The sequence below is a fragment of the Haemaphysalis longicornis genome, unplaced genomic scaffold, assembly GCF_048455015.1.
Source record: "Haemaphysalis longicornis isolate Haplotype H1 unplaced genomic scaffold, Haemaphysalis longicornis Haplotype H1 scaffold_1, whole genome shotgun sequence".
Lineage (NCBI taxonomy): Eukaryota > Metazoa > Arthropoda > Arachnida > Ixodida > Ixodidae > Haemaphysalis > Haemaphysalis longicornis.
Genome location: NW_027526203.1, coordinates 345,054,543 through 345,066,423, shown reverse-complemented (window position 1 = coordinate 345,066,423; position 11,881 = coordinate 345,054,543).

Sequence of the window (11,881 nt, the reverse complement as noted above, 5' to 3'; positions counted from 1 at the left end):
GCGCAAAGGAAACCTGAGGCATATTTGAGGAAAACTTTAAGTACACAGCCGAGAGCTTCAGCTTTCGATTTTACTGGGAATACCAGTTGGACTCTTGCTTCTCTGCGGTCGGCCTGATGCACTGGGTGCATGTTTCGCGGTAGCACAGGTGCTGTAATGTGGCGCCTGATATCATGCGGGATGTCTGTGACTTGGGGTGTTGGGTGTTAAAGCGGAATCGATAGTCCAAGTCTCGAAAGGATGGATCTGCCGGTTTCTGTAGTGCCTAATCTTGCCCTCTGGTGAACCATCCTGCCGTGGCGTACACGGACGCGGCCCTCTATCCCGGAAGGCGGGCCTCAGTAGCAACAGTTATTATAGGCCAAGAGCACCGCACCAGCGTATCACTGGACCGAGCCAACCCTCTACTCGCCGAGGAAGCGGCCATTGCCTTGGCGCTTACCCAAACTCAGGTCGAGACCGTAATTACTGACTCTCAACAGGCTTGTCGCAACTTTTCCAGCGGGAGAATACATAAAACTGCACTTAAAATACTTCAACAGAAGCCACTAAGAAGACCTGCCAAGATAATCTGGGCGCCTGCGCACATTGGACTCTCAGGGAACGAGATTGCCCATCTCACAGCTCGAGAATTGACTGGCCGAGCACCTGAAGAAGAAGATCTGCGTCCGCTTCCTCTAGTCTCGTTTCATGAGGTTACCACGCACTATCGGATAAAAAGACAAACGTACGCCCCACCGCTCAAACAACTACCCAAGGGTCACGATAGAATACTTCGTGCCCTGCAAACTAATACTTACCCCCACCCTAGCAGAAACCACTACATAGCCCCCACCCTGTATCCCCGTTGGTGCTGCTTCCGCGGGGAGTTTGGAACACTTTTTCACATGGTTGGCGGCTGTACACAAAGCCCACTTGACCCGCCCAATCCCTTCCACACCTATGAGCTTTGGGAGAGCGCCTTGGCCAGCTCTTCCCTCGACGTCCAGCGCAAGTTGGTGGAGAGGGCAGAAGACGCGGCCCGTGCCAATGGACTCCTGGAATGAGGAGGCCACCCTAAGGACTCTTTAATAAGAAACAATAAACATGTTTAGTCTCTCTATCTCTCTACCAGTTGGATTTTTTTTACTACAGTAATTAAAATGAAGCGTGTAGAAAACGTTGCCGAAGAGAGGCCGTATAATGGCGAACACGAACACGCGAGATGCCGGTTCGAACTATTCCAAGCCCAAAAAATAAAAGATAAAGAACACGGCGCTCGCTGTGCCAACAGGTGGCGCACGAGCAGTGCGAACGCGGGAAAATGAAATTCAGCCGGATTAATTTGATTGCAAAAGCTTTGGCACACTCCATTATATGGGAAAATGGAAAGCGTAATAGGCGGTGGCTACATACTGAAGATAAAAAAGTGGCAGCGGGAAAAGGATGACGATTGCTGAGCACGAGGTCGCGGGTTCGATACCCGGCTGCGGCGGCCGCTTTTCTGATGGAGGCGAAAAGCAAAAACGCCCGTGTGTTAAAGATCGGCTCAGGTTAAAGATCTCCAGGTGGTCAAAATTAATCCGGGGCCCTCCACTACGGCGTGCATCATCACCTGCGTTGCGACGGCGCGTTACACCCTACAATCAATAAAAAAAGGATGACGATGATAATGAGAGGATGCCTTCGGCAATGGGATACTGATGTTTTCGTAATCACGGCACCAGGAGGAGTACTCTGGTATCCTTGTACTTTCTCGGAGTCTGTCAGTGAAATAAATAACTGAAAGAGATGTGAGTGACAGTGTGATAATTTTGTCATGTACTGCGTTTATAAATTACACCTGTGAACTGCCGGAAAGAATTCTGCGATTACGATTTTTATTTTCCTCACCTCTGAATTGCTGCTGAAGAGAAATATATAGCTCGTAAGGTGCAAATACTTACCAAATCTATGAGTGAAAGGGGCCCGAAAGAGTAAAAACGAGTGTGTCTGTATCAGTGGATTACTGTCCCTGAAACAAAAATATCGTACTCGAAGCAGTAGGGGTTCTTTATAAAGCCACCGGCCAGAAGGGGTCGTGAAATTTGGTGTCGGGATCCCGCACATTTCTTTTGCACTGCATTTACCGAGATCACACATGGCAAATTTGGAAACGGGTTTGACGGAGCTTGATTGATGGTTTTTGGGAAAAGAAAGTCGGTAAGTCAAGGGCATGTTTGTGGAAAATAAATTGATTTAGAAAATTATTCGCAGCACAGGTTGCTCAGGAGGCACAAACTTCGGCTAGGAAGAATTGAAAAACAGGGGCCATAGGCTGTTTCAGATTTGATTTTGGTTAACTGTTTGTCCATTATGTAGAAATGTAGAAGTTCCGTCGAATGATTGATGCGGGTGAATTCGAGGGCTTTCGGCCCAAGTCGCAACTTGCACTCGACACTATATATATATATATATATATATATATATATATATATATATATATATATATATATATATATATATATATATATATATATATATATATATATATGACAATACGGCCAAAGACACATTTGAGAGCAATCGGCTGCGTGGCCGGGCCGGCCCGCCAACGTTTACTGATCACCACTCTATCAAATAGTGGCCCGGGAGTGGTCGGCTGATGGGGTCTTGATCGCCACCCACTCAATCATTTTGTGCACTTCATGGCGACTATTTTACGCAGAAAAAGAGAAAGAGAAAAGGGAGGCCAAAATGAATGCTTGAATTATTCTTAAGCAAAGACGGCATCGTTTGATGCCGAACAAGAAAAAGAGGAAAAAGAGCTTTAATGTGGGTCCTTTCAGAAAGAATAACAGTTGCTCAGCCTTATTTTCGCGTTAAGTCCAACAGCCATCGAGAGAAAGAGCGCTTCGGCAGATGAAACACTGAAAAAAGGGAACACCCGATGAACGAGGGAGATAAAACACTACATGCTTGAGCCAACCGGCGTGATATAAAACCACTGAAACATGATTTGATGAAGATGGGAGGGATGGGGCACGAGTATGGGAATCACTTACTCCACTCCAGGGAAGGAAACGACGCGTGAACAGTTGTTACGCCGAAACACCTTGAAAAAAATATCGCTCTTGCACTGAAAACAAGTGCCTTTATTAAAGAAAGGAAAGCACGAGGGCCTTGGGGAGGGAATGGAAGGGATAAAATGTACAGGCGCACTACTCACAGTTGCGAAGGTTATGTCACAGATGCGTCAATCTCCATTTGAAATTGAAAAGAAGAACCGAAAGACACCATGCAAGGCAAATGTTTGGTACACAAGTATATTGGGCACACAAGTATACCCTTGAAAGTATAAGTTGGTCGCGGACCTATTACGATTAGCAAAAAGCAAAAATGCCCGTGTGTTGGCGATTTCGGCGCACCTTAAAGATCCCCAGGTGGTCAAAATTAATCCGCAGCCCTCCATTACGGCGTTTCTCATCACCTGTGTAGCCTCGGTGCGCTGAACCTCGTAATCGCCATCATCATCAACCTATTGCAATTTGGAAAGAGAAGTAGAGGCGCAAAAATATATGAGTTGAGTTTAAATAGCGATTTACTAAAAGAGAATGAGTGAGGCTATTGCTACAGATCAGCAGCTGTAGCACATCCGCAGACCGCCCTGCAGTCGGAAAAAGCTGTGAAATAAATTTATTTATTTGCATATTTCTTTATGGGTTACAGCAAAGGTAATTTCCCTTCAAAAGTATGTTGGAAAAATATTAAAAACATGTGTGAAAAATAAAATCACTGCCCTTCCACTTTGTGAAGAAGGATGAGCAGCGAAGCTGGGCGCAGAAGCAAAAAGCGTTTGTTTATAATGCCAACCTGCGCGTGCACGATCCCCCCCCCCCCCCCCCCCTCCCCCATCTCTTCCGACTGCGCTCATAAAATGGCAGAAGGGAGGGGGGTGGGGGGGTGAGGCAGGCGCCGCGCGTGGCGAGCAGTATTCACTACTCGGGATAGAGGCGGTGGGGGGGGGGGGGGGGGGGTGGAGTGGAATATGAGTCGTGCTTTAGCCATGCTCCCTCCGTTGATCGCCATTGTTCACTGCGCACCCCACAATATGGGACAGCCAGCTTACAAAAAACAAGCTTGAAGGAAAGTTTGACATCCACCTGAATGCAGCCAAACGGCTACAAAGGAAGCTGTATAGCTTTCCTTTGTAGCCGTTTGGCTGCATTCAGGTGGGTCTCAAACTTTCGTTCATAGAAACTTACTCCACCTTGGGAATTTCCCCTAAACCTGGTCGATTAAAAAACAAGCTCACACAGATCATATTAAAATGGACTTACTCTCTAAACACAAATGCATTGCTTGGAAGACATGTTTTCAGAGGCAATACCAGACATATCAAACTATGAGGTCCTGAGACCTCTGTTTTTAAGTGCGGACACTTTAAAGGCCCGGCTTGTCGTCGTAGCTCGTCCGACGTCACGGTATCTAGCCACCGCAGTCAATCGGCGTCGCGCAACCAAACCGAGGACTCGAAACGATCACCGCTTGGGGCCCTAGTCGGCATCGAACCTGCGTTCCTCGCGTTACGAAGCCGATGTCGGTCCCATTGGGCCACAAAGGCAGACGTTCCTCATATGCAAAGTTTTGGGGGTGATCTTTGCTCTGCGCCGTTGCCATGGAGGCTGACGTTACTAGGCCGCAAATAAGTACACAACATATAAAACAAAGAAAAAATCATCAATTACTAAACTAATCACCACACATTAATAAAAACTCAATCCAGTGTCTCTTTATAGGGCTTTTCAGGTGCTGCGGTGCCCCTCTTGACTACTTTCGGTATCAATGTCAGGCTGATAATGTAACCATAATGTAAGGGCGCTACACCTCCTCTGTCGAATCAGTGCTCCTCACTTGCCAGCTTTCCCGTTAAGTGGAACTGCTTTATTTTTTTATGGATTCTTCCCGCGGCTGAAGACAAGTCCCCGAGTTTTCGCTCCACACGCCGAGTTTTTGTTCCACAGGGGCGCAAGAACTGGGGTGACTAGATATACACAGCTTCGCTGTAAAAAAATGCGTCGCTAAGCGTACAAATTCATTCCATTCATGAATAATTTGTGTAAAGTGTGCATATTAGAAACATAGATTGTGAGTTCTGGGGCGTGCAGTCATGTTACAGTGCCGCCGTCCTGTAGCATAACTAATATAATAAGGGAAAATAGTTAAGTATAATTTAGTGACCTTTGATTAACTTTAAAGGGACAGACAAGCGACTTTTGTCGACTATATTTCCTTTATCCCAAATGAAAGTGCGTCGTTTAAAACACGTTAACCGAAACGGTTTTGCTGATAGCTCCCTAGAACTTTTGAAATCGTAATTTTTAGATCCACCAGCCATACGTGGCCCGCAAAAAGAAATGCTGCCAACCTTGAGAGTGAGCCATGTGGCAACATACTTTCAATTGCCCGTGAGATTAGAAGAGGTGTTCAAGAACTTTTCCCCGGCTAAAACAACAATAATGTGCAACATTTGCTCTTCTTACATGCAGTTTTTGAATCACGGGTTGAAACCATAGAGATAATATACTGACTCGTTGAAACCGACAATATTGTTTGGACGTGTAAGGTAGTGTCACGTTTAGACACTGCACGGCGCTTGCGGATGCCCCTGAAGGTGGCCCATTTCTTCTAAGAAAATAATTAATTAAAGTGGGGCCGTAGTTGTAAATAAATTTTCTTGATTTCTGCTTTTCCAAGATTAATATAGGTTTTCTGCTTGTTCATAGAGGTTGTGCTGAATAAAAATGCTACAAATTTGCTAAATATAGCGGGCGGACTTGACCCTGTGTCGTCGTATAGCTGATGTCAGCAAATCCTCGGAGGGGATATGAACGTATTCCAGGCAGCCCGGCAGCCCGGACATGGGCCGCTTTAAATAAAGTTTGATATCTCTCTCTCTCTCTCTCGGAGGGGATAGTGCGAGCGAAACGCCACCTTCGCCCTCACTTGTATCTATAAAAATGCGGTTAAGTCGTCCGGGAAAGCTCGGAAGATGGCCTACGCATTGCGTACTGTATACTGGTAAGGTAATTAGACAAAGCAATGTTTGCAAGCCGCTCAAGGTCCACATCGTGAAGGGCTCCCAAATGAGTACTGCATATTTGAAGGATGACCTTAATTTAGGGTGACCTGTAACATACCTCAACGAATGTCTTAAGTGACGCCTAGTTTTTTCAGTTGATTGGAATTTAAAATATTTAGTCTGCCTTATGAGTTTTTAATATGCTGTTACGACCATTTCCTTGATTAAAGTGCGTTTGAAAGAGCGTTTGCGTTGTGGCACTTCCCCGTAGATTTAGGGACGTTGGCAGTGACTAAATACCAGCAAGTTTCTAGAGGGAAATTACAGAAAATGAAGGGGTTTTAGCGCATATTTTTGTGTGAGCGCAAAGGAAAGGTTGGCATTACTCATGAGATATCTGAAGTTCTGAAAGATGGCGTAGCCGCAAACCACATTCAAAACGAGTGTTACGTCATTACGGTAGTTAGTGAGGAGACCGCGAAGGTTGCCAAAGTTTAGTCTTTCGAGGTTCACGAATGACTAAGGTCCTAGAATTGCACTCAGTAATTTCGGAAATGGTTACTCGAGTTGATTTCCCTAATGCAGCCCAAATAGCAGACCAACAAATGCAATTTATTTTACTTTGGGGAACAAAATTCACGCATCTCCACGAAGGGAATCACAACGAGTGGGCGAAGCACTAGGGATCGTTTTTACCGTAAATCACCCGTGACATTGCCCACTAGCGCGTGTAAATGAGTAAAAACACGCCCGTAGAGTATATACTCCGGGGTAGCTTGTTGTCGGCGTTGACGTTCAGCCGCTTCTTCCCAAACACTCAACTCCGGGTCAGCTTGGCGTTTTTGCCGTTTTTCCGCCGCTTCCCGAGCTGTCGCCTCCGGGGTAGCTTGTTGTCTGCGTAGACGTTGGGACGCCGCATGCCGCGCCTTACATTCGTTTTCATCCATGGCAGAAAGAGAATGTGTGGTCTGAAACGCGCTTATATAGCATTTGCACCGCAGCGCTCTCTTTCTCTCTCTCTCGCTGACCTGTTGTGAACCTCTTATTTTGTTCTGGTTAACCTTTTGTGAACCCTTTGTTCACAGATGTTTTGATTTACGCGGTGCTGTGCGTCTCTCTCTCTCTCTCTCTCTCTCTCTCTCTCTCTCTCTCTCTCTCTCTCTCTCTCTCTCTCTCTCTCTCTCTCTCTCTCTCTCTCTCTCTCTAACCTTTTATGAAGCTTTTATTTTGTTCTTGTTAACCTTTTGTGAACCTTTTGTTCACAGATGGATCGATTTACACGGTGTTGTGCCGTGAGCACAAACGCCGGACGGACGCCGATCGGACGAGCCTTGGCCCTAAGGTGCTTCGCCCCTAAAAGAATGGCTAGACAATGTTGCCATGCCCAGTGTGGTCTATGCGAAAGCTGTCGATCAACACCTGTATGATAAACGTATGTTCTATGGTGGGGTCCTCACCACTCCTTTCTGTCGGACTTCAGCCAAAGGGTCCATTATCCCCACCACTGCTGCGTCACCGCACTGCACTAACTTCACAGAAGTGATGCCATCATTTCCTGTGACGCCACTTTATGTTCTGTTGATTCCGCTGAAGTTGCTCCTGGTGACGTCACGCACGGTTGTTTTGCTCCGTCTAACTTTCGAGACTTTCTCCAGCCCCTTCGTCCATAATGAAAACGTTTCGAGCTAGTCACCTGGGATCATAACGAGGCGGAAAATGAAGCTACTTCGTATTTCATACCGAGCAGAAAATCAAGCGCTACTGAACGCAAAGAACGACGGAAGACAGAAGAGGAAATTCCTGTCTGCTGTCAATGCCTGTACTTCTAGGTGATCGGTGTGGTTAGCAAAAAAATTGGCCGCGTATCTGCTCCTTTCGTTGCAAATGTCGACAAAAGACGATAGTCTTTATCGACTTTTGCCAAGTGAATGCCTCCCTTCACTTTCGCGCTCACCTCTCATGTTGTTCCTCTTGCGTCGCGCTCCTCCCAAGGTAAAAATGCCAAAGGTTTGCTTAAATCATTTTAAATTTACCGCGTTCCACTGCTCCAGGCCGGGTGTCTCGATGCCAAGGCTGCCGTACGGCGGAGACGCGCGTGAATCGAGGCGCCCTACTTCAACTTTGATAGAACCACGTTGCCCTACTCCACGTGCGTTCCAAGCAGAACGTGGAACCTCTCTAGTGGAACCTTTCATAACTGTTGCTGGTTGATTTCTTAAAATGGCGCCAGAAGGTGTAGTGGCGCAGGCGACAGCAGGCGACGGTTGAGTGAATTTTTTTCTGCAGTTGATGAAGTATTTAATTCCGCAAAAATCAAACATGTATAATTTTTTATAAAGGAACACTGCAAATATCACTTCTGTTATAATTTGTTGTCTTATATTTGCGTAATGTCTTGTTCTTCTTCAACAATGTTGACAAGTATGAACATTACATCGGACTTAGACGGGTAGATTTACAGACAGACCAAAATTTCTGGGTTTAAGTAGCCCAAGAAAGACTATCGTCTTTAAAAAATTCAGGGAAGCTTGCACTCACGCGCAAGACCTGAATGGCGAAGTTGTTGTAGGAGAGCATTGCCGGACACTTGGTTAAGTTTCAGTATCATTGTTTATTTGCATTGTTGCGGTGCCAGTAATCGTCGTCATGTGCATCGAGGAGGTCGTCGTCTTCTTCGTGGCGAGTGGTGGATGTAAAGTCATTCTCAGCATTGTATACTTCCACCACCTATTCGTCATCGACTCGAGGCAGCGGTTACGGGATCTGCAAGTCGTCTCGGCGAGGAGTGGCATGCTCCTATAGCCATGTCTCCAACTATTCATAATGGCTTCTAGAGAATGCGGCGGCCGCCATGACTGTATTTTCAACTTTAGCTTTAGCGGTGGAGTCTTTTTTTTTTGTTACATGCGTGGTAGCGCTTGACGGCGGCGCTGGAGTTTGTGTTTTTTTTTTTTTTTTTGCGAGAGCCACTGCGCGTGGCGGAGATGATCAGCGGTCGCCGTGAAGCACGCGCTCGCGAGCGCTCGGCATTTTCTTGGGATTTTTTCCTGCAACACCGAACTTACGGCTTGTGCAACAGCTCCGCCGTTAAAACGGCTTTAACTCGTGTTTTATAGAAACTATTTAGAAATAAATTTTATGGATTTGGACTGCTCAAACCTCGACATAAGAGTGGAAGTTGGATCTCTGCAGGTAGCCGGGATAGCAGTGAGCCGCGCTTTGAATACAAATAGCATAAAGCTGTTGCTCTCAAGCCCACCCAGCCACATGAAAACGCCATCATGGAACGGACAGCTCCAAGTTCTTCAGAATAAAACTGCAATCCTTCAGAATTTCACGAAGCTAATTAATTAATAAGTATGATCAATAAAAAATAGAAACATTTCTATTTTTTAGACACTCGTTTAGGCTGCGCCCCGATCAATGCGCTAGTAAAAAAGTATTGTGCGATGGCATTTCAAAGCAAATTCCTTATTTTGAATATCATTTTGGTTGGAATTTTCACACCTTCTGTGTTTAATTGAGTGAGCAGTGCTGGGTGTCAATTATTTTTTTTTTCATTCATCATCAGACAAGGAATGGTACCTTTGTCGAAAAAATTGGTACAGGTACGTCTGTCGGTGTTTGGAGCTATACTTTTAAGCGGGATGGACCTTTCTGCGTCTTGCTTTTACCACGAGATCAAATCGACAGCCTGCAGAAAGATTTCGCTGATGTGGAAGATGCATTTAGCAGGAAACATTTAGAAAGTGGCATCGCTGCTCCTCATCTGCGCCTCATTACACTATGAATGTTATCGTATACTAATATTTTATAATAACAATATACTAAGAATAATATCGTACTAAGAACGTTCTTTCATGGACGAATAAAGAGGGACATTAACGTGTGCCTTATTTGTAGCCCCGCAGTCGTCGGAACTCCTTTCATCTGCAGATCGACCGTCCAATTTAGAGATGAGGTTGGCGCCAAATGTACGCTGCAGTGGCGTTACAATCAAGGGTAGCTGCGCTGGTATTTAAAGTTAGCGCGGTCCAGTAAGCGCTACTACGTAAAAAAAATCAGAGTAATCTTATGACCTGCTCTTGTTTCTGCTTTTCTCGCGCTGGCGTTAACTACACAACACCAGGAAATGTATGCTTCGGAGCTGGCACGGCATTTTCGGCTCTTTTACGCCCGCACTCCCGCCTCATTTTCGCCTTTCACTGCAACTTGCGTTGTTATGAGGTCCCGGTAATCACTTACGAGCAGATGCTCACCAACTTGCCGTAAAGCTAATAACTTGGGGCAGTTTTCATTCCCATTAGCAAGATTGGAAACGAACCTCTGGAGTTTTAGCCAGGGATGAGATAAGCCTGGCACGCCAGATACGGCATAGTCTCTAACGCGAAATGGCATCCTAAGAAAATATTCATGCACCAATGCGCTGCGCAGTTGAAAGGACGGCAACCAAGCGAATGAAGCAACGGAAGCACTTATGATAACGCTTCTGGTACCCAGTGCAGAAACTGCGATACGTCGGTTGAATAGGCAGATGCTTACAAAACAGAGCTAGCTTTGTTGAATTTTTGTCTGAAAAGGGTTTTTATTTATCTGTCCGTGAGACCACCTGGTTCCTCACTACTTTTTTTGTAGTACTTGCTGATGCGTTTTTTAAAGAGGCGCTTAATTTCGGCCGCGAAGAAAGTACCCGCGTACTAAATTCGCGAGGCTTCTTTATCGGCTCAGAAATTAAGGCATTCATTTGACAATATTTTTACCCAACCCATCAGAAAACCAGTCTTTGTGCGTTGTTTACGACATGAGAACTTAAATGACCACGGCATACCTTAAGCGTCAAAATTTTGAAAATGTTTTGAGTCTCTGCTGGCTTCCTTAATGAAATGCTTCAAGTAATTATTAGGAAGACAAATAATGTTTATTTAATTTTTCAAAGCCCAACTTCAATTTAAACAATGGAATTAAGGATAAAAAACTGCAGATTAGAGGTCCTTGCTATTCAATATACAGCGAAAAGTCTGTAGCTAACAACCTCCCAGCTGCTGAATAAAGGTTGACTTCTTTTCGCGTACATATTGCGACGAACGTTTTGCTTTACATTTTCGAGCAGAGGCGATTAGTCCTCCATAGCATAACGAGTGTCCGTTTTAAACGCGCATTCCGAGTTCGGGCTTGCAACTCGCTCCAAATTACCCCCGTAGCTGCCAAATGTCCTACTCAGCGCTTGCAATCGATCGATCGTTATCTGCTGCGTGTAAGTTTTGAATCGCTTGAGTGCACCAGCAGAGCTCAGGGTGCCCGAGTCTCTGTAAGGCAAGCAATTATTGCGTTTTAGAAAACGCGCTTTTCTTTTGTGTTGTGGTCGTTGCCAGTAGATGAGCTCCTAGCGGCGAATAAAGTAAGCGATGTGAGCTTAGAATCTGCCCTGAATTGCCGATGGCGAAGTTCAGACAGTTAGCCTCTGTTTAGTTTCCCCAAAGTTAACAAGGTTAGCCGCAAGGTGGGCGGGCTATTTCCGAATTTCTTTCTCATCCACAATCAAAATTTCTCTTGGCATCAATACTTCTGCTGCCCGTATGCTTTGCGTACCGGGGACGTGCCACGTGGAAGCATATCTGAGTGGAGGACTGAGGCGTAGTAGCTTTGTTTAAAGATAGCCACCAAGAGACAAAAAGTTTGAACAAAATAAAATAGCAGGCTAGCGGCATAAATTACCGTGTTACTACGACTGAAAAAATTATGAACAATGCGTCAGAATATAAAGACAGCTGTGACACGGGGGCAGATACAGTGCATGGAGTTTCGCCGAATGTAGAACGTGCAGAGGCCGACGGTATGACC